General features: G+C 51.2%; 2 pseudogenes; both read right to left on the minus strand.

The window, feature by feature from the left end:
• Positions 1-265: 265 nt before the first annotated feature.
• On the minus strand, positions 266-3,094 carry LOC125538294 (annotated as a pseudogene).
• Positions 3,095-3,259: 165 nt separating this feature from the next.
• Positions 3,260-8,132, minus strand: LOC125538295 (annotated as a pseudogene).
• Between the last annotated feature and the right edge of the window lie 16,245 nt (positions 8,133-24,377).

Below are 24,377 nucleotides of genomic sequence, written 5' to 3' on the forward strand. Positions count from 1 at the left end.
GGTGCAACTTTGACTTCCAGAGTGACCCTGGCAACTGCAAGCTCAAGTTCCACTGAAGTGGATGAAAACAAATCTTACATAAAATGTTATATAATCATAAGTATTTTGCATGGAATCACGAAATCAAATACAAAGACACTTAGGCTACAACGGAATTCAGAATATAACTTCATTTTTAAAGGACTTTCTTTCCAAATACAATGATGAAACATGAACTCTATACTCTTATATGTTGGGTGATTTTGGTCGATGTCTCCAGTAGTATTCATCCTTCAAACAGGTCTCCCAACATCTCCTCCATGACTTTGGGACAATTGCTTCTGCCACTAACGGATTTTTCCAGCTCTGGATGCTCCTTCAGGTAGTTGTTGTAAGCTGAAATGACTCTCTTGATTATAGTTTCCTGCAGTAAGGACCGGAGACGAGGTTCCGGCACCTTCCAGAATTTCTGAGCCTGGTACGTGTTATCAAATGCTGAATGGAATTTAGCCAGCGAAGTGGTGTTGATCCAACGACGGAGCGGTCCATGAAAATTCGATTTAGGTATATAGGACACCACACGCTCCCAAGAAACATCGAGATAGCTATCCAAGTATTTCTCACATTCAGGGGTAAGTTTAAGTCCACTTTGGTGTCCACGCCACAGCTCAGGATTAAAAGATACAGGTTTCTCAGACACCACATCACCTATGAAATATGAATTGTTGAGCAGGAACAAATACCTGAGGCTTGGATCTGAGCACAGCTCCGATTTTCGAAGCAAATTTTCCAAATAATTGGTCGCGTGATTTATCATATCTTCAAAATTTTCTGTGCTGTGTCTATGTGTGGTGTTCAACTGCGTCCAAGCACGTGCTTTCCTCATCAACACTACATAATCCACCATCAACCGGATGTTCTTGTGAACTTCGCCTCCTCCTCCCAGAATCTCGGTGGCCCAAGAGTTAATGTCCTCCATGAGTGTCCACCTCAGCAGGCAGCTTCATCGTTTTGCATATGGACTCCATTAACTTGCCCACTTCGCCCTCTAGTGTGTCGCCTATCTCCTTGAAAATGCTTTGGGCATCCCAATTAGAGACCGCGTGCATTGTGGACCAGGGCCGGCCCATAGATATACGGGGCCCAGGGGCAAGACAACAAGAAGGGGCCCTGGTTTACTCAAAAGCTTGATTTTTCTATTTCAAAAGCAAAGTAAATATCCAGTATATAACATAGCCTGATGATCTTAATCTGTATTCGAAACTGACATTACAATTTATTCATCGATCAAGTGAACTACAATATTTCTTACGGGATCCTTTTGAACTAAAATATCCCTAGTCTTATCATCAAGATTGTCCCAGTGTCCTGGATAAAAAATATCAACAGTAAATGGTTGTGGTTCATCAACACTCGGTGGTTTGTAATTTGGCAAATGAGCTACGTTTTCATGCTTAATAGAATTATTATCACCCTCGTTCATATCATCAGCATCAGCATCAGTATTCTCAGTTGGTTGCTCTTCAACATTATGATAACCAATTCCAGGGGAGCTCTAGAAGAACTACCATCTCTGTAAAATTTATCAATTGATCCTTTTAGGGATTTTACCTATTCATCTATCTGCTTTTTATCTTCATTTTGTTAGTACTAGATAAATACTTTCTAGAGGACATGTCACTAAACAGGAACAAGCAGCATACAAATGATTAACACATGGAGCAAAAATACCTGAATATGGATTGATGTGGATGTACATGGCCAGATCAGCAGATCCTCAGGTTGTAGTCAGCACGAACGAGAACCCGACACCATGAACTGAATAATCCCCCTTTTCAAGTACGCCTAATCTCCGGACACTTAGATCCAGAGTTTGAAGAGCAGAGCAAATGTGGATTCGTCAGGTGGCGGAGCTATTTAATAAAGGAACGAGATTATGGGAAGGAAGAGAAGAACAACACAATACCGTTTCCAAGTCTCCAATGTCTAGCTGATGAGGAATGAGCAGAGCATTGAGGAAGGAAACATAGCAGCTTGGGGAGCGGATTTGCGCCTTTAGTCTCCATTAATGGCCGGTTGTGACCTTGGAATCAGAGACGGGAACGGCGGCGCTGTCGTGGGACTCTGGGATTCGAGGAAGAGGAGTCGACGAGCATGGGAACGATCGATGCCGAACGGGCCTCTTTACTCTCGTTTTTCTGGGCTTCTACATGCTATAGAGAGGAAATAGTACCTGGGCGGGGCCCCTGCCATACGGGGGCCCAGGGCGGGCGCCCCGTTTGCCCGGCCTATGGGCCGGGCCTGTTGTGGACATGGCATCTGATGCACTGCACAAGCAGATATACATTTGTAGCATGGCTAGTAGCTTCTCCCTGTTAACCTGGAGGTCCTGAATGATGGCAACGACAAAGACGAGCATTGTTGAGACGCTCACTGTGGCAAACCGTGTGGCCGCTGGGGTGTTGCTGACGGTTGTGACTTGTGACCAGCTTTTGGTCGATAAAGTGGCAATAATTATGGTGAGAGCTCGGATCCACCTCTCGACCAATTCTTGGAGCGAGTACGTGGATGCCTCTTGCAGATGGAGCTGCAGGCATATATCGAGAACCCAGTCGACGTCCAGCTCGGCGAACCAATTCCTCAGCGAAGGATCCTTGCCAAATGTTTGCGCGAGAGATACGGTGTGGAATGCTTGTACCATGCGTTCCGTGTAGCCGTCGCTGATCATTCTCTGAGCAATCTTCGTGAGCTTGATGGTACCCATGTCCGCTGCGCCGACGGACACTGAGTTGGAGGAGCCGGAGGTGTTGGACCTCGACCTCGAGGCACCAGAGTCGCTGGATCCGCTCTGACGGGAGAACGTCGATCTGATGCGCCAGTCGGAGCAGACGACGCTGACGCTCCGGATTGAGTCACGGTAGGAGTTGGGCGGCGGGCCGAAGGCATCCGTGAAGCCGGTGGTGCTCTCCTCCGGAACGGAGGCAAGCCGCGACGGCGTGCTGCTACCTTGGAATAGCTCTCGGCTCTCCTCTGGCACGGAAGCAAGCTGCCCCTCCGTGTCTGTGCTGCTACTTTGTAATAGGACCCTGAGACTAGTATACACGTGGTCCGCCATGCTGCTACTTTGTAAAGCTCGAAAAGATTGGGAGGGGAGCAAACTATGAGAAGTGCCGGCCCGGAATCAACACTAATGGCCGATGATGTGGCGATAATTTCGATGGGAGTTTCCATTATAATTTATTACAAAACACCGAGTGTCGGGACCGCATGACAGCGACTACTAGCAGCTGTTAGCACTTAGCATTACGCCTGGTGCATCTCCTTCAGCCCCACCCGCCGTCGATGAAACGGTGGTCAAAGCCCACGGCGTGGCGAGCTCCTGGGCGAACGGATCGAGCTGCCGCTCCGCTGAGTTGAGCTTAGCGGCGAGGCCGAGCTACTTCCGGGACAGCGGCTGTCAATTTGCCATATGGTCTACTTCGTCTGAAGTTTTTTTTTCCTTGAGCAATGCTCTCCAGGTTTTTTTAGAGACAAACTCTGTCTCCAAGTGGAGGAGAGGACTGCGTTATGCGTTGGACGGGACAGAAGATCTTCTTGTAGGTGGCCTTACCTTTGGGGCTTCAAACAGCTCTCCCAACATCTCCTCCATGACTTGAGGACCACTGCTTCCGCCATTTCTAGCCGCAAAGTTTCTTCCTAGCTCGAGCTCCACGGTCCCTCCTATCTAGACCGTTTGTTTGCTTCGAGATGTGCGCTAGAAAGGAGCATCAGGAGCGTGGAGCTGTCATTTGCAGGCCCGGTCCTGTCCTGATAAGCAGTAACTAAGCATGCTAGGCCTGCATGCTAGTCCATGTGGGTCCTCCTATTTCTGGCATCATATGAAACCTGTTCGACTCGTGTCTCTCGGTCGCCCCTCACACTTCCCTTTGTGCCGTCTTATCAGCTGCCATAATATCCTATTCAACCCGCAGGAGGACGTGAAAGGGAGAGAGAGAGAGTGAGAGAGTGAGCTGACTTTTGCTAGGGACGATCACTGTGGACACGTGAGAGTCTCCAGTAGAGAGGGGAAGAAATAGTAGGAGAGAGATGTGTTGATGCGGTGCAAGAGAGATTGTGTTGATGCAACGCACTATACAAGCACGTGATGGAGAATTGGAGATAGCCAGTGACACAAAGAAAGGTAGAAAAGTCAAAATGGATTTTCAGTTGGATCTTCTGTGAACCGTATGCAATTTTGGTAGACTGAATTACTTGTAGTGCATACAGCTTTGTGTAAAAATGATTTCAAATCTAGAAAAGTAGACGCCTTACTCTCTCAGCTCACATTTCCATACAAGACAATGACATCTGCATGCAAGACACTCTCTCTAACTTTTCTTTATTGCTTCAGCACCGTGCATGCATGCGCATGTGACACTGTAGCGGACATGACTTGTCGAGATGCCGGCCACAATTGGTGCGAGGAGATTAGTGACCGTCAAACAAATTTGAGTGCATGCATCTTGCTGATGCACTGTTTACATGTCAGTTTCTTGCACGTATCTCGATGGGACTCAATGGTCTAGATAGGAGGTCACATGGAGCTCGAGCTATGAAAAAACACTCTCTTTTCTAGCTCTGGATATTCCTTGAGGTAGTCATTCTAAGCTGAAATGACTCTGTTGGTGATAGTTTCCCGCAGAAAGGATCGGAGGCTGGGATCCGGAACCTTCCAGAATTTCTAAGCCTGGTACATATTATCAAACGCCGGCTGAAATTTAGCCATTGAAGTCGTGTGGATCCAACGGCGAAGTGGTCCGTGAAAATTTGATTTTGGTATAAAGGACAACGCATGGCCCCAAGAAACATCGAGATAGCTATCCATGTACTGCTCACATTCAGGATTCAGTTTAAGTCCTCTTTGGTGTCCACCCGACAACTCATGATTTAAGGATACCGATGTCTCAGACACCGTTTGCGCTAGGAAATATGAATTGTTGAGCAGGAACAAATACCTGAGGCTTGGATCCGAGCACAACTCTGATTTTCGCAGAAGCAAATTGTTCAGATTATCGATGGTGTAATCTATCAGTTGTCGAAGCTTTTTTGTGTTGTAGCTCTGTGTGGAGTTCTTCTGCGCCAAAGCATGTGCTTTCTTCATCAGTGTTAGGTAATCCACCACCATACGGGTGTTTTTATGAACCTCGCCTCTTCCTCGCGGAATCTCGGTGGCCCACGAGTTAACGTCCTCCATGAGTGTCTGCCTCAGCCACACCATCGTGTCACATATCGACTCGATTAACCTGTTCTCTTGGCTCTCCAGTCTGCTGCATTTTTTTTAAAAAATGAAGGAGGATCCCCGGCCTCTGCATCTGGACAATGCATGCAGCCATTTTATTAATTATTCACACAAAACCTTACAAAGTCATACAATAGTAAGACTGAAGCCACCGTTAGGCAACAAAAGTGTCGCTACTCCTATCCAATTGATGAAGGGATGCTGATAGTCTGGGCCTAATACCAAACAGACCTCGCAGCCAAACCTAACATTTAAGACCTGAGGTCCCAACCAGGACGGCTGCCGGGTATGGGCACCCACCAGTCCGGCATGCTCCTCAACCAGGACGCCTGCCGGATATGAGGCCGCCGCAGCCACCTGCCACCAATCCATCTTCAGAGCTGTACTGCTGCATGAACGTTGCCCGATCTAGCTGCCGCCGACGCCACCACGATGCCAGACAGTGTCGACCTCCTGCGCTGAGTCCATCATCGCACATCAGACGCCTAATCTCCAGAGCGCCATGCCATCGAGATCCGACACCATCAATGTGTGTGATGAAGCACCGCTCCTCCTCTTGTCTCCTCCAGCCATCACTTGCTCCAAAACGATGCCCCCATGAGGGAAAGCGCTACTAAGAACGCTATCATCGTCCGATCCGGGAGACCAGATCTTGGGTTTCCCCCGAAGCATCGCGAGCCTGATGACCCCAACTGCAACAACGATGCCTCGACAAGGAAACGACATCAAAGACGCCGCCATCGTCCGCCATGACCGTAGTCGGCGTGATTTTCATCGGCAGTTGCGCCACCGAACGTACGCCGCCGGCCTCGCTGGTTCCTTCGACCGTAGCAAACTCCAAAACGATGACCTGAAGAGGGACTACGGTGCAAGAGCACCGTCATCTCTCGATCCCATGGAGATCTAGGGTATCCCTCAGAGTTGCCTGGGTTGTCAAGGATCAGACACAGATGGAATCCCGCAGATCCGTCCAGCTGCCGACATGTCGCACTATCCATCGCGCCGACCATGACCCGGACACCAAGCTCACGCCCGAGCCCAGATCCGGCCGCGCCGCCGCCAATCTAGTCACGCCGCCGCCGCCATGGAGACCGTGGCGCTCCAGATCTTGAAGCCGCCTGCCCTGGGGAATGGAATCGCCGGAGCGCCGCCAGCCCCCGTCGTGACGTCCGGTCGCACGCCACGCTCCGGCCCAGGGGCGCCGGCCCGTGCCAGCTCCTCACGAGCGGGAGGGCACCTAGTCCCCGCCGCCGCTGGCGACGGCAAGGCTTTGCCTGGCCGCGCCCTCGGGCGGCGGCGAGGAGGGGGACGACGAGAGGGGGAGTCGGGGGCGACGGGATATGGGGCCTCCCAGCCGCCGCACGGGGCGACTCGGGAGGGACGAGATGGCGCGTGTTTGATGGTTCCAGTCTGCCGCATATCTTGTTGAAAATACCCGAAGAGGCTGCGTGCATCATAAACATGGCAGATGCGCTGCAGACGCACATATACATTTGTAGCCTGGCTTGTAAATTCTCCTCCCTGTGAACCTGGGCGATGGCATCGACAAAGACGAGCATCGCTGAGACGCTCGCTATGGCAAACCGTGCGGCCGCTGGCGCGCAGCTGCGGGTGGCAATCAACTCTTGGTCGATACTGGAGACCATCCACCTCTTGACCATTTCTTGGGGCCAATGCTCAGATCTATGTTGGAGCTGGAACGGTGTGGAATGCCCGTACCATGCGCTGGGTGTAACCGTCGCTGATCATTCTGCGAGCAATCTTCGTGAGCTCCCTGGTACCCAAGTCCGCTGAGCCGACGGATGCCGTGTTGGAGGAGTAGCTGGAGTTGTTAGACCTCGAGGCACCGGAGCTGCTGGAGTCGTAGTTGGATCCACTCTGACCGGACTGGGAGGAAAGAGCCGATCTGATGCGCCACTTGGGGCAGACAATGCTGACGCTCCAGATTGAATCGCGGTAGGAGTTGGGCGGCGGCAAGGCATTCATGAAGCCGTTGGTGCTCTCCTCCGTAATTGAAGCAATCTGCCCCGACTTGCTCTCCTCCGGCACGGAAGCGAGCTCAGTCCCGGTGTGCTGTTACCCTGAAATAGCTCTCTGAGATCGCTAAACACGCTTGACAGGTGCACTGCCACCATGCGCATTCTTTTTTTTAGAACAGCATGCGCATTCTTTGCAGAGGTGGAAAAGATTGGCAGGGAAGAAAACTATGAGAAGTGCCGGTTCGGAATCGACAGTAGCTGCCAATAATACAACGGTGGTTTCAATGAGAGTTTCTATTATAATTTAGAATAAAAACACTGATTGCCAGAAGCGCATGACAGCGACAGACGACCGCACTGGCGCTGTAGCAGATTGTTAGCCGAGCTACTGATGGCATGGCCAATGCTCCACCGTGGAGTGATGCCCCAGCTATACACGTAGTTTCAGATGGTCCAGCATGCTGCTTGCAGGCCAAAGCGGTCTCTTCCAGAAGAACTAGTCTCCTCGCCAAGAATGGTAGGAAAAGAGAGGGAAAAGCAAACCAGTGTGATGTGCCGCTTCTACTATTCCTACAATGGGTAAAACTGCTGAGGAGAGAAATGAAAATGGAGCTCATCAATGATGGTAGCTTGGGACCACACATTGGGCAGCTGCTAGATGAAACCATGATCCTCCCCAGTTTTTGCACTCGTGGAGGCATGGGGCAGCACCTAGGTGCTGCCTCCATTGTACATGCCCTGATTCCTGCTCCAGCAGTTCGGATCCACCAGTTCGGATTGATGACACTAGCCAGACTTTCGCACTGGTGAATCTTGCAGAGTAAAAAATAGTTGTATAAGTAAATGCATCGTAGCCTCACAATGCAGGTCATGAGCGCGTTGTAATTCAGCTGCATTGTGGGTTGTGCAACATGAAGGGTTTTGATGTCTGTTGAAGGGAAAGTCTTCGTGCTTCGCAACTTCTTTTTTCTCTGTTGAAAAACCATTCGCAAATCTGTGATGAAGATACATGTTGCGGAGATTGTGACTCTGGCTCAAGAATGAACATGGTATTAACTCCAGTCTACTCCAGGCTATGCCGACAACCGGGTCTAGGCCGTCGGCCTAAACTGGCCGTCGGGCTATCCCCAGCTATGCCGACGGCCCCCGTCGGCACAGAAAAGCCGTCGTCTTAGCCCAGGCTACGCCTACAGTTGCCGTCGGGATAGCTGCGTGGCCGGCGACCCCGCTCGTGACAGGCAGCTAACGGCGTCTGATCTATGCCAACGGCGGAGACGGGCGGCCGTCGGCATACATAGGGGTGCCACGTCATCGATCCAAAGCGCACCGACCAAGACCTATGCCGACGGCATAGATGACACGTCATCGATCCACGGCGCGCCGTCCATCTGCCCCTGGCCGCAGCTATGCCGATATTTTTTTTGCATTTCATATATAATTTTTATGTTTTTTTACGTATTATTATTTGACCAACTTACATGGAGCATGTGTTAATATAAGCATACATACATTATTTTTCGATTCTATACGGAGGGGTGTGACCCCCCTCACAGACTGTGCCGCCGCCGACCGGCACCTAGAGGGGGGAAACAGCTGCATCGGGTCTATGCGGAGGGGACGTTGCTCCCAAGTGTTTCTATATATGGGATGACCTACCACAACCGGGTGGTGTGGTCGCAAGTCTGAAGAGGCGGCACGCATTTTCGGGGTGTGGCCCTCCTCACGGATGGCGCCGCCGCCGTCACCTGGAGGGGCGAAACGGACGCATCGGGTCTACACGGAGGGGATCTTGCTGTGGGTTTGGCTTGAATGTTGCTCCCACGTGTTCCTATGGGCTGACCTAACACAACCGGGCCGGGTGGAGAGGTCCACTGGTCAGAGCCCATTCGTGGAAAAATCAAAAGGCTAGATCTCGTGGTCAACCGCTCCAGGGTTAGGCGGGACGGGGGCCCTCGGGGTAGCAATGCCACCGGAGCATCGCACCAGGCACTCATTCATGCCGGGTGGTGTGGTGGCATGTCTGAAGAGGCGGCACGCATCTCCGGGGTGTAGCGCCCCTCACGAACGGCGCCGCCGCCGACACCTAGAGGGGGGAAAGGGACACGTCGGGTCTACAAGGAGGGGATCTTACTGTGGGTTTGGCCCGGATGTTGCTCCCACGTGTTCCTATGCGCTGACATAACACAACCGGATGGATAGGTCCACCGCTCAAAGCCTGCCCGTGAAAGTCAAAGGGCTAGATCTCGTGGTCAACCACTCCAGTGTTAGGCGGGACGGGGGCCAGGGAGTAGCAATGCCACCGGAGCGTCGCACCGGGTCCTCATACATGCAGAGGTGTGGTGGCATGTCTGAAGAGGCGGCACGCGTCTCCGGGGTGTGGCCCCCCTCACGGACGGCGTCGCCGCCGACACCTGGAGGGGGGAAACGGCCGCGTCAGGTCTACACGGAGGGGATCTTGCTGTGGGTTTGGCCCGGATGTTGCTCCCACGTGTTCCTATGGGCTGACCTAACACAACCGGGTGGAAAGGTCCACCGGTCAAAGCCCGTCCGTGGAAAGTCAAAGGGCTAGATCTCGGGGTCTACCGCTCCAGGGTTAGGCGGGACGGGGGCCCTAGGGGTAGCAATGCCATCGGAGCGTCACACTGGGCCCTCATACATGCGGGGTGGTGTGATGGCATGTCAGAAGAGGCGGCACGCGTCTCCAGGGTGTGGCCCCTCTCACGGACGGCGCCGCCGCCGGCACCTGGAGGGGGAAACGGACGCGTCGGGTCTATATGAAGGGGATCTTGCTGTGGGTTTGGCCCGGAAGTTGCCCCAGGTGTTCCTATGGGCTGACCTAACACAACTGGGTGGAAAGGTCCAGTGGTCAAAGCCCGTCCATGGAAAGTCAAAGGGTTAGATCTCATGGTCAACCGCTGTCGGCGTTCTGGGAATGGGGGTCCCCAGACTTGCCTGCCTACGGCCCATGGCGTGGCTCCACCAGCGGCCCTGTATGGCCCATCTTCACCAGCAAACACTCAAGACCCTCACGAGGGGTCGACCCTCGTGAGGCAGACGACACAAGACCTCCTCAAGGACGACCTCACTAGGCCGACTCGCGAGGAGTAGAGAGATCAAGGCGGGGGCACCTCGTGAGGTTCACGTGACGTGAGCCATGACGACCAAGGCAGGCGGGCACCAGGCGGGCGCCAGTGGGTGCAGAGTACTGGTTTCCTCTTCAGTGCTAAAGGAGCAGGAGTAGGCGAGGAGTCCCGAGGCATCAGGCAAAGATTTCCATATCGGTGCAACGAGACCGAGACTAGTAGGACGGCAGGACGAAGTTCATCGCGGAGCCCATGACGGCGTCACCACCAGAGCCTTTGACAGTCGAAGACCACCTTTTGTCAGGATAGCTTGTACTAGCTGTCCCCCTTCAAATTGGCCGTTGTGGGATCCCTTCCCGCCTAACATTTGGGAAGAGAATCAGAGCCTCTATAAATAGGACTAGCCACCACCGTAGAAGGTAACTCATTTTGGATCGGATCCATTCCATCCTCACACACACCAGCTCACCGAGCTCAAGAACACCTCTCCTCAGGAGGGTGTTCTTCCTTTGTTCTTGTTCATCTTCAGCCTACAAGGCAATCCACCACACCACACTGGAGTAGGGTATTACACCACATCGGTGGCCTGAACCGGTATAAACTCTTGTGTCCCTTGTTCTTCGGGTTCGCCGAGCTGAGCTTTGAGATTGCGGTGAGAGCGTGAGCTAGGGGCGAGAGATCTTCGTGCACACCCCAGTGTTCGAACCTCAAGGGTTTTTCCGAAACCCGTGATCAGACATTTGGCGTGCCAGGTAGGGTGCGTTGAAGCTTTCCTTCCGTCGGTCCACGCTCCGCTGCCCCACCGCGTCCATGGCAGACGCACGTCGAGTCCGCGCCGAGCGTCGGGCCGCCCTCGCCGCCCGTTTCGCTCAGACAGCCCCTGTCGGCGGGCCTCCCCGTCGTCCTCTGTCAGCCACCGCCAACGCCGCCACTGGCCCCGCGGGAAACGAGCAGCAAGCATCCTCGCTGCACCCCGTCGCTGACGCTGGCTGGCTCATCGTCTCACGCTCGACGCGCGCCTATGGATGCGCAGGCCGCGCTGCTCATGGAACGCGAGCTCCTGCGCTACCGCCCGGTCGACGACCTCTACGAGGACTGGTTGGACCGCATCGCCGAGCTCGTCAGCGCCGCTGGGGGCTCTCCCGCACCGTCCCTCTCGCTGCCTCACCCACCACCAGCTGCGGGTGATGTAGCCCACGGAGCGCCTCCGCCACCTCTGCACCAAGACGGCGCCTTGGCACCAAGACGCGCGGCCCCTCGGCGCGAACCAAGAGAATGAAGGAAATATGCCCTAGAGGCAATAATAAAGTTATTATTTATTTCCTTATTTCATGATAAATGTTTATTATTCATGCTAAAATTGTATTAACCGGAAACATAATACATGTGTGAATACATAGACAAACAGAGTGTCACTAGTATGCCTCTACTTGACTAGCTCGTTAATCAAAGATGGTTATGTTTCCTAACCATGGACAAAGAGTTGTTATTTGATTAACGGGATCACATCATTAGGTGAATGATCTAATTGACATGACCCATTCCATTAGCTTAGCACCCGATCGTTTAGTATGTTGCTATTGCTTTCTTCATGACTTATACATGTTCCTATGACTATGAGATTATGTAACTCCCGTGTGCCGGAGGAACACTTTGTGTGCTACCAAACGTCACAACGTAACTGGGTGATTATAAAGGTGCTCTACAGGTGTCTCCAAAGGTACATGTTGGGTTGACGTATTTCGAGATTAGTATTTGTCACTCCGATCGTCGGAGAGGTATCTCTGGGCCCTCTCGGTAATGCACATCACATAAGCCTTGCAAGCATTGCAACTAATGAGTTAGTTGTGAGATGATGTATTACGGAACGAGTAAAGAGACTTGCCGGTAACGATATTGAACTAGGTATTGGATACCGACGATCGAATCTCGGGCAAGTAACATACCGATGACAAAGGGAACAACGTATGTTGTTATGCGGTCTGACCGATAAAGATCTTCCTAGAATATGTAGGAGCCAATATGGGCATCCAGGTCCCGCTATTGGTTATTGACCGGAGATATGTCACAGTCATGTCTACATTATTCTCGAACCGTAGGGTCCGCACGCTTAACGTTACGATGACAGTTATTATGAGTTTATGCATTTTGATGTACCGAAGTTAGTTCGGAGTCCCGGATGTGATCACGGACATGACGAGGAGTCTCGAAATGGTCGAGACATAAAGATTGATATATTGGATGACTATATTCGGACACCGGAAGCGTTCCGGGTGATTTCGGATAAAACCGGAGTGCCGGAGGGGTTACCGGAACCCCCCGGGGAAGTAATGGGCCTTATTGGGACTGAGGGGAGAGAGAGGGCAGAAGCCCAAGAGGTGGCGCCCCCCCCTTCATGGGGAGTCCGAATTGGACTAGGAGGGGGGGCCCCTTTCCCTCTCCCTCTCCCTCTCTTTCCTTCCCCCTCAAGTCTCCTAGTTGGACTAGGAAAGGGGAGTCCTACTCCCACTAGGAGGAGGACTCCCCCTCCCCTTGGCGCGCCCCATAGGGCCGGCCGGCCTCCCCCTTGCTCCTTTATATACAGGGGCAGGGGGCACCCTAGAACACACAATTGATCAACGTGATCGTTCCTTAGCCGTGTGCGGTGCCCCCTGCCACCATATTCCACCTCGATCATATCGTTGTAGTGCTTAGGCGAAGCCCTGCGTCGGTAGAACATCATCATCGTCACCACGCCATTGTGCTAACAGAACTCATCCCTGAAGCTTTGCTGGATCGGAGCCCGGGGAGCGTCAGTTGATCTACAAGGGTACGTACATCATACTCTCCCCTCTCGTTGCTATGCATCATCATGATCTTGCGTGTGCGTAGGAATTTTTTTGAAATTACTACGTTCCCCAACAGTGGTATCAGAGCCAAGTTTTTATGTGTTGATGTTATATGCACGAGTAGAACACAAGTGAGTTGTGGGCGATATAAGTCATACTGCTTACCAGCATGTCATACTTTGGATCGGCGGTATTGTTGGATGAAGTGGCCCGGACCAACATTACGCGTACGCTTACGCGAGACCGGTTCTCCCGACGTGCTTTGCACATAGGTGGTTTGCGGGTGATAGTTTCTCCAACTTTAGTTGAACTGAGTGTGGCTATGCCCGGTCCTTGCGAAGGTTAAAACAGCACCAACTTGACAAACTATCATTGTGGTTTTGATGCGTAGGTGAGATTGGTTCTTGCTTAAGCCCGTAGCAGCCACGTAAAACTTGCAACAACAAAGTAGAGGACGTCTAACTTGTTTTTGCAGGGCATGCTATGATGTGATATGATCAAGACATGATGCTAAATTTTATTGTATGAGATGATCATGTTTTGTAACCGAGTTATCGGCAACTGGCAGGAGCCATATGGTTGTCGCTTTATTGTATGCAATGCAATCGCGATGTAATGCTTTACTTTATCACTAAGCGGTAGCGATAGTCGTGGAAGCATAAGATTGGCGAGATGACAACGATGCTACGATGGAGATCAAGGTGTCGCGCCGGCGACGATGGTGATCATGACGGTGCTTCGGAGATGGAGATCACAAGCACAAGATGATGATGGCCATATCATATCACTTATATTGATTGCATGTGATGTTTATCTTTTTATGCATCTTATCTTGCTTTGATTGACGGTAGCATTATAAGATGATCTCTCACTAAATTATCAAGAAGTGTTCTCCCTGAGTATGCACCGTTGCCAAAGTTCGTCGTGCCCAGACACCACGTGATGATCGGGTGTGATAAGCTCTACGTCCATCTACAACGGGTGCAAGCCAGTTTTTGCACACGCAGAATACTCAGGTTAAACTTGACGAGCCTAGCATATGCAGATATGGCCTCGGAACACGGAGACCTAAAGGTCGAGCGTGAATCATATAGTAGATATGATCAACATAACAATGTTCACGATTGAAAACTACTCCATCTCACGTGATGATCGGTTATGGTTTAGTTGATTTGGATCACGTGATCACTTAGAGGATTAGAGGGATGTCTATCTAAGTGGGAGTTCTTAAGTAATTTGATTAATTGAACTTAAACTTATCATGAACTTAGTACCTGATAGTATCTTGCTTGTTTATGTTGATTGTAGATAGATGGCTCGTGCTGTTGTTCCGTTGAATTTTAATGCGTTCCTTGAGAAAGCAAAGTTGAAAGATGATGGTAGCAATTACACGGATGATGCGGATTGGATCCGTGATCTGAGGTTTATCCTCATTGCTGCACAGAAGAATTATGTCCTTGATGCACCGCTAGGTGACGGACCTATTGCAGGAGTAGATGCAGACGTTATGAACGTTTGGCTAGCTCAATATGATACTACTTGATAGTTTAGTGCACCATGCTTAAACGGCTTAGAATCGGGACTTCAAAGACGTTTTGAACGTCATGGACCTTATGAGATGTTCCAGGAGTTGAAGTTAATATTTCAAGAAAATAACCGAGTTGAGAGATATGAAGTCTCCAACAAGTTCTATAGCTAAAAGATGGAGGAGAATAGCTCAAGCAGTGAGCATGTGCTCAGATTGTTTGGGTACTACAATCTCTTGAATCAAGTGGGAGTTAATCTTCCAGATAAGATAGTGATTGACAGAATTCTCTAGTCACCATCACCAAGTTAGTAGAACTTCGTGATGAACTATAATATGCAAGGGATAACGGAAAAACTCCAGCTCTTCGTGATGCTGAAATCAATGAAGGTAGAAATCAAGAAAAACATCAAGTGTTGATGGTTGACAAGACCACTAGTTTCAAGAAAAGGGCAAAGGGAAGAAGGGGAACTTAAGAAGAACGGCAAGCAAGTTGCTGCTCAAGTGAAGAAGCCCAAGTCTGGTCCTAAGCCTGAGACTAAGTGCTTCTACTGCAAAGGGACTGGTCACTGGAAGCGGAACTACCCCAAGTATTTGGCGGATAAGAAGGATGGCAAAGTGAACATAAGTATATTTGATATACATGTTATTGATGTGTACTTTACTAGTGTTTATAGCAACCCCTCAGTATTTGATACTGGTTCAGTTGCTAAGAGTAGTAACTCGAAACAGGAGTTGCAGAATAAACAGAGACTAGTTAAGGGTGAAGTGACGATGTGTGTTGGAAGTAGTTCCAAGATTGATATGATCATCATCGCACACTCCCCTATACTTTCGGGATTAGTGTTGAACCTAAATAAGTGTTATTTGGTGTTTGCGTTGAGCATGAATATGATTTGATCATGTTTATTGCAATACGGTTATTCATTTAAGTAAGAGAATAAATTGTTGTTCTGTTTACATGAATAAAACCTTATATGGTTACACACCCAATGAAAATGGTTCGTTGGATCTCGATCATAGTGATACACATATTCATAATATTGAACCAAAAGATGCAAAGTTAATAATGATGGTGCAACTTATTTGTGGCACTGCCGTTTAGGTCATATTGGTGTAAAGCGCATGAAGAAACTCCATGCTGATGGGTTTTTGGAATCACTTGATTATGAATTTGGATGCTTGCGAACCATGCCTCATGGGCAAGATGACTAAAGATCTGTCTTCGGAACATGGAGCGAGCAACAGATTTTTGGAAATCATACATACTGATGTGGTCCGATGAATTGAGGCTCGCGGACAGGTATCATTATTTTCTGATTTCACAGATGATTTGAGCAGATATGAGTATCTACTTGATGAAACACAAGTCTGAATAATTGAAAAGTTCAAAGAATTTCAGAGTGAAGTGGAGAATCATCGTAACAAGAAATAAAAGTTTCTACGATATGATCGCAGGTAAAATATTTGAGTTACGAGTTTGGCTTCAGTTAAAAACAATGTGAATAGTTTCACTACTCACGCCACCTGGAACACCACAGTGTAATGGTGTGTCCGAACATCATAACCATACTTTATTAGATATGGTGCGATCTATGATGTCTCTTACCGATCTACCACTATCGTTTTGGGGTTATGCATTAAAGACAGCTGCATTCACGTTTAAAAGGGCACCATCTAAGTCCGTTGAGACGACACAATCTAAACTGTGGTTTGGCAAGAAACCAAATTTGTCGTTTCTTAAAGTTTGGGATTGTGATGCTTATATGAAAAAGTTTCATCCTGATAAGCTCAAACCCAAATCGGAGAAATATGTCTTCATAGGATACCCAAAGGAGACTATTGGGTACACCTTCTATCACAGATCCGAAGGCAAGACATGCGTTGCTAAGAATGGATCCTTTCTAGAGAAGGAGTTTCTCTTGAAAGAAGTGAGTGGGAGGAAAGTAGAACTTGATAAGGTAATTGTACCTTCTCCCTTATTGAAAAGTAGTTCATCACAAGAAATCTGTTCCTGTGACTACTACACCAATTAGTGAGGAAGACTAATGATGATGATCATGTAACTTCAGATCAAGTTAATACCGAATCTCGTAGGTAAACCAGAGTGAGATCCGCACCAAAGTGGTACGGTAATCCTGTTCTGGAAGTCATGCTACTAGACCATGATGAACCTACGAACTATGAGGAAGCGATGGTGAGCCCAGATTCCGCAAAATGGCTTGAGGCCATGAAATCTGAGATGGGATCCATGTATGAGAACAAAGTATGGACTTTGGTTGACTTGCCCGATGATCGGCAAGCAATTGAGAATAAATGGATCTTCAAGAAGAAGACTGACGCTGACTGGTAATGTTACTGTCTACAAAGCTCGACTTGTCGCAAAAGGTTTTCGACAAGTTCAAGGGGTTGACTACGATGAGACCTTCTCACCCGTAGCGATGCTTAAGTCTGTCCGAATCATGTTAGCAATTGCCGCATTTTATGATTATGAAATTTGGCAGATGGATGTCAAAACTGCATTCCTGAATGGATTTCTGGAAGAAGAGTTGTATATGATGCAACCGAAGGTTTTGTCGATCCAAAGGGAGCTAACAAAGTGTGCAAGCTCCAGCGATCCATTATGGACTGGTGCAGCATCTCGGAGTTGGAATATACGCTTTGATAGTTGATCAAAGCATATAGTTTTATACAGACTTGCGGTGAAGCCTGTATTTACAAGAAAGTGAGTGGGAGCACTACAACATTTCTGATAAGTATATGTGAATGACATATTGTTGATCGGAAATAATGTAGAATTATTCTGCAAAGCATAAAGGAGTGTTTGAAAGGAGTTTTTCAAAGAAAGACCTCGGTGAAGCTGCTTACATATTGAGCTTCAAGATCTATAGAGATAGATCAAGACGCTTGATAAGTTTTTTCAATGAGTACATACCTTGACAAGATTTTGAAGTAGTTCAAAATGGAGCAGTCAAAGAAAGAGTTCTTGCCTCTATTACAAGGTGGGGAGTTGAGTAAGACTCAAAGCCCGACCACGGCAGAAGATAGAAAGAGAATGAAAGTCATTCCCTATGCCTTGGCCATAGGTTCTATAAAGTATGTCATGCTGTGTACCAGATCTATTGTATACCCTACACTGATTTGGCAAGGGAGTACAATAGTGATCTAGGAGTAGATCACTGGACAGCGGTCAGAATTATCCTTAGTGAAATAAAGGATATGTTTCTCGATTATGGACGTAACAAAAAGGTTCATCGTAAAGGGTTACGTCGATGCAAGTTTTTTTGACACTGATCCAGATGATTCTAAGTCTCAATCTAGATACATATTAAAAGAGGGAGCAATTAGCTAGAGTAGCTCCGTGCAGAGCATTGTAGACATAGAATTTGCAAAATACATACGGATCTGAATTTGGCAGGCCCGTTGACTAAATTTCTCTCACAAGCAAAACATGATCACTCTTTGGGTGTTAATCACATAGCGATGTGAACTAGATTATTGATCTAGTAAACCCTTTGGGTGTTAGTCACATGGAGATGTGAATTAATCACATAAAGATGTGAACTATTGGTGTAAACACATGATGTGAACTAGATTATTGACTCTAGTGCAAGTGGGAGACTGAAGGAAATATGCCCTAGAGGCAATAATAAAGTTATTATTTATTTCCTTATATCATGATAAATGTTTATTATTCATGCTAGAATTGTATTAACCGGAAACATAATACATGTGTGAATACATAGACAAACAGAGTGTCACTAGTATGCCTCTACTTGACTAGCTCGTTAATCAAAGATGGTATGTTTCATGACAAGAGTTGTCATTTGATTAAAGGATCACATCATTAGAATGATGTGATTGACATGACCCATTCCATTAGCTTAGCACCCGATCGTTTAGTATGTTGCTATTGCTTTCTTCATGACTTATACAAGTTCCTATGACTATGAGATTATGCAACTCCCGTTGGAGGAACACTTTGTGTGCTACCAAACGTCACAACGTAACTGGGTGATTATAAAGGTGCTCTACAGGTGTCTCCAAGGTACATGTTGGGTTGACGTATTTCGAGATTAGGATTTGTCACTCCGATTGTCGGAGAGGTATCTCTGGGCCCTCTCGGTAATGCACATCACTATAAGCCTTGCAAGCATTGCAACTAATGAGTTAGTTGCGGGATGATGTATTACGGAACGAGTAAAGAGACTTGCCGGTAACGATATTGAACTAGGTATTGGATACCGACGATCGAATCTCGGGCAAGTAACATACCGATGACAAAGGGAAACGTATGTTGTTATGCGGTTTGACCGATAAAGATCTTTAGAATATGTAGGAGCCAATATGAGCATCCAGGTTCCCTATTGGTTATTGACCGGAGATGTGTCTCAGTCATGTCTACATTGTTCTCGAACCGTAGGGTCCGCACGCTTAACGTTACGATGACAGTTATTATGAGTTTATGCATTTTGATGTACCGAAGTTAGTTCGGAGTCCCGGATGTGATCACGGACATGACGAGGAGTCTCGAAATGGTCGAGACATAAAGATTGATATATTGGACGGACTATATTCGGACACCGGAAGCGTTCCGGGTGATTTCGGATAAAACCGGAGTGCCGGAGGGGTTACCGGAACCCCCCGGGGAAGTAATGGGCCTTATTGGGCCTGAGGGGAGAGAGAGGGCAGCAGCCCAGGAGGTGGCGCCCCTCATGGGGAGTCCGAATTGGACTAGGAGGGGGGGCCCTTTCCCTCTCCCTCTCCCTCTTTCCTTCCCCCTCATCCTAGTTGGACTAGGAAGGGGTCCTACTCCCCCCCACTAGGATCCCCCTTAGGGTTTCCTAATTGGATTAGGAAAGGGGAGTCCTACTCCCACTAGGAGGAGGACTCCCCCTCCCCTTGGCGCGCCCCATAGGGCCGGCCGGCCTCCCCCTTGCTCCTTTATATACGGGGGGAGGGGGCACCCTAGGACACACAAGTTGATCTTGAGATCGTTCCTTAGCCGTGTGCGGTGCCCCCTGCCACCATATTCCACCTCGATCATATCGTTGTAGTGCTTAGGCGAAGCCCTGCGTCGGTAGAACATCATCATCGTCACCACGCCGTTGTGCTGACGGAACTCATCCCCGAAGCTTTGCTGGATCGGAGCCCGGGGAGCGTCATCGAGCTGTACGTGTGCTAAGAACTCGGAGGTGCCGGAGTAACGGTGCTTGGATCGGTCGGATCGGGAAGACGTACGACTACTTCCTCTACGTTGTGTCAACGCTTCCGTTGATCTACAAGGGTACGTAGATCATACTCTCCCCTCATCGTTGCTATGCATCATCATGATCTTGCGTGTGCGTAGGAATTTTTTTGAAATTACTACGTTCCCCAACAGAGAAAACGCTCCGCGCTCCCAGCGCCACCACGTCAAGACCACGTGCCGCTTGTAGCAGCGGTACACGGGCACCAAGGCCAAGCTCCTCCTCCGTGGCGGCCCCCGGTGGCTACTGCGGGCTGCCGTGCCTTCACCCCTGAGCTGCGTAGCGTCGTTTGGCCGGGCAAGTTCAAGCCGGACCTGCCTCCGCGCTATGACAGCACCCCCGACCCTACGGAGTTCCTGCAGCTCTACGAGCTGAGCATCGAGGCGGCCAACGACGACAAGAAAGTCATGGAGAACTGGTTCCCCATGGCTCTCAAAGATGGTGCTCGTTCGTGGCTCCTGAACCTGCCCTAGGTTCGATCTCCTCCTGGGGCGAGTTGCGCGACCGCTTCGTCGCCAACTTCCAGGGCACTCGCGACCGCCCGCCAGCCGCGGGTGACCTACGCCGCATCAAGCAGCAGCCAGGGGAGACCTTGCAGAAGTACATCCAGCGCTTCAACAACGTTCGCCTCAAGATCCCCAAGGTGACAAACGAGGTCATCATTTCGGCGTTCTCTGATGGTGTCCATGACGTCAAGATGAAGGAGGATCTCGCCATCCAGGAGGAGCTGTGCACGGCTCTGGAGATGTTCAACATGGCAACCAAGTGTGCAAGAGCTGAGGAGGGGCGCCTCTCCCTCCTCGAGCTCCCAGCTGCTGACCCGAAGAGAAGAAAGCCAAGGCCAAAGACGTGAAGCGCAAGGGGTAATCATGCTCACGGCGGAGCCAGACACCAAGCGAGGCCGGGACCACCCCGAGTCGTCCAAGAGCAGCCGTCCATCTACTCCTTCCACAACATACATAGCCACAACACCAATGACTGCCAAGAGCTCAGGGCCATTCGAGATGGATGCTTGGGTCGACGCCCCGAACGCAATGACCGGGGCTACGGCCGAGCAGGAGGACAAAGCGGAGGTCGCTGGGGCGACCGCGGCCCTCGTCAGGAGTGGCGCGACCGGCCTCGCGAGGATCACTGGCAGGACCAGCCTCGTGAGGGCGCCTAGAGGGACCAACCTCGTGAAGACCGTCCTCAGGGCAATGCTGGCCTTCGTCTTCTGCCGTCGCCGCCAAGAAGGAACGACGACCACCATCAGGACGAGGGGGCTGAGGGCTTCCAGGAGCCGCGCGCCATTGCTTGCATCTTGGGCGGCGCTCAGGCCCCAGCTTCCCACCGCATCTTCAAGCAGTTTGCTTGTGAGGTGAACGCAGCCCTCCCCAGGCTCGAAGCCACGCGCCCGCTCATGTGGTCCAAGTGCGCCATCACCTTCAGCTTGTTGGTTCAGCTCAAGTGCGCGGCAACTGCCGGCGCCCTCCCATGCTCTGCTCACCCGTCATCAGCAATGTCCAAGTCACCAAGACCCTCATCGACTGCAGCACAGGGCTCAATGTGTCCTGTCCGTCGAGACATTCGACAGCCCCCAAGTGCCATACGATCAGCTACAGCCTAACAAGCCCTTCTTTGGAGTAACCGACAGCGCCACCACCCCGATAGGGCAGGTCTGCCTTCTCGTCACCTTCGGCCAGCGCGACAACTACCGCACCGAGCTCATCGACTTTGACCTTGCCCACATTCGCCTGTCCTACAACGCCATCCTCGGGTATCTAGCATTGGCCAAATTCATGGCAGTGACCCACCGTGGCTACAACGTCCTCAAGATGCCGGGGAGCGGCGGCATCATCACGATCCTGTGTGAAGAAAGAGATGCGGTGTGCTCCCTCGAGTGCGCCTTTCAAGCTGCGGCAATCGAAGACCCCGACAACGAAGGCACGCTGTACCCTCCTGAGGCCATCCCCAAGAATAAGAAGCAACTACTCCGCACAGGGCCTCAGGAGAGCAGCGTCTCCAGCGGCACCACCTCAGGATCAGCGCCCGCAGCTGGGGTGCGTCCCTTTCTCGCTTAGGAAGGCGCGCCCGGCGCCCTCCTCGGGCAGGGCTCGGGGGCTCTCTTCTGGAGGGCCTCAGACCTAGCCAACATCACGAGGCAGGCGCTTGGGCACCACGTGGAGGCATGCTTCGCTGCATGTTTCCCTCAAGAGGGCACTGGGCGAGGAGCGCCTGGTGCTTAGGAGTTCATCGTCAAGGCCACCAAGGAGCTTCAAGAAGCAAGGACCATGCGCGGCGACCGCCGCCCGCCTGGCTCAGCTCCCCATCCTGGCAAGGACGGCGGGCTGCGCGTCTGCATCAACATACCAGGGCTCAACAGGGCCGCGACTCAGGAGCATTTTTGGCCTTCGCGCGTTGGGCGTTGTGAGGGTCCACCTCACGGCTACGTCCGCATGCCGTTTGGCTTGCCGAACGTGGTGTCCGCCTTCCAGCGCCACCTGTAGGGCGTCCTATCTGCTCAGGAGGCCAAGCATCGCGCAGTCCTGGCGGAGATGGCGACGGTCCTCGAAGACCCGCCCGGGCCCCCAGAGCCTCCCAAGGCTCAGGGTCCCGGTGGCTCATGAGGGGCGACCCCTTCATTCCGCGCTTTCGGCTTTTGGCTACCTCAACCCTCCTTTGACAATGGTACCAGGTGGCATTTTCCAAGTTTACTCAGCTGGGAGCGCCCCTCGGGCTGCACGATTCCCAGGTCGCACGGGCCTGTCCCTGCGACATGTACCTTTTTGCATCGTTTAGCTTACTCTGTTGGGGGCGCCCCTTGGGCTGCATCATCCCCAGGCCGCTCGGGTCCATCCCAGTGGCATGTGTCGTCCTTACGTTTATCATGAGCTAGTTTGTCCACTTACGTAAGTTATCTATGGCTATCACCTTCTTATCCAGTACATCGATGCCCCACTCGCGATCGCCCTCATTGCAACGGGAACCACGCGCCGGTCGTTTTTCCTTAGGATCCCTCGCATGAGTAGGCTCGGCACGACGTCTGTGCTCGGGTCTGTCCTTGCAGCGTCGATAAACCCAACAACTGAGCTCTGTCTGGCGGGCCGGCCCCGTTCACATCACCTTCTCGGGTCGTTGGTGCCTAGCCTTCTCATGGGACCACCTCAGGAAATTTGTCCAGCACAGGTTACCTAACCATCTCGTAGGATTACTAAAGCTATCAAGAACCAATACCAGGCGCAACCCACCTTCAGGTAGTGCCTCGTGAGTCCCGCGCTGGCTCACGAGTACCCAGACACACCTCGTCTAGCCCTGCCGTGCAAGCCACGTGTCAGGGCGGGGCTGTACACGCCCTGGGGGCTCCACTCAGAGGGGCCCCCCACCCACGCACCAGTGGACGCACCATGCTCCGCGCTGGCAGTCAAGACGGTCGAGGAGCGGCTATGCCCATGCAAGTGCAGAAGCGCTATGCTCCGTGCTGGTGATAAACAACTAAGGGCGGCCCCATGGCCGTACCAACCTCAGGGAGCCACCAGGCTCAGTGTCCAGCCTCACCGCAACGCTTTCCCCTCGGGAGAGTCGCGCGAGGGGGCTAGGCACCGGGACCGTGCTCGGGTCACGCCCAAGCGTATGCCGCCATGCCAGGTCCCTCGGACCTGGTGGTCATGCGCCCTCCCGAGCGGAGCCAAGGTATGAAGGTCGTTTGGGCGTCAAGGGGGACTCCTGAGCATCACGACTCATGAGCCTAACTGGCCACGTAGCCCCTCACCACTTGGTCTCATCCTGGTGATCCGGACGATCCAACGGCGGCTGAGGTATGCGCGGGGTCGGGTCCTGCTGACGTAGAACACTAGGCCTACTCCCGCATCTCCTTTCTGTAAGTTGTTTGCGCGTCAAGGGGGACTCCTGAGCATCGCGACTCAGGAGCCTAACTGGCCACGTAGCCCCTCACCGCTTGGTCTCATCCTGGTGATCCGGACGATCCAACGGCGGCTGAGGTACGCGCGGGGTCGGGCCCTGCCGACGCAGAACACCAAGCAAACAGGAAGGAAATCGCATAATCTCAAACAAATATTACAAGACATATTGTTCTCCTAGTACCAAACACAAGATTAAACGCCATGACACAGTAGTAGACGTTCGGCAGACGGCAAATAAAAAACACCGGCGGCCACCGGAGCGTCGCACTGGGCCCTCATACATGTGGGGTAGTGTGGTGGCATGTGTGAAGAGGTGGCACGCGTCGCGTCTCTAGGGTGTGGCCCCCTTTACGGACGGCGCTGCCGCCGGCACCTGGAGGGGGGAAATGGCCGCGTCGGGTCTACATAGAGCCCCCTCCATGTCGGGTCTACACGGATGCAGACAATAAATAAAAAACACTGGCATCCATCAGGGAAAACGAACAATTACGCTGAAACCTTCAGTGCCCGAAAATCGGACAGGTGCCTGGGCGCCGAAAGTTTTAGAGTAATTGTCC

Source organism: Triticum urartu, chromosome 2 (genome assembly GCF_003073215.2).
Source record: "Triticum urartu cultivar G1812 chromosome 2, Tu2.1, whole genome shotgun sequence".
NCBI lineage: Eukaryota > Viridiplantae > Streptophyta > Magnoliopsida > Poales > Poaceae > Triticum > Triticum urartu.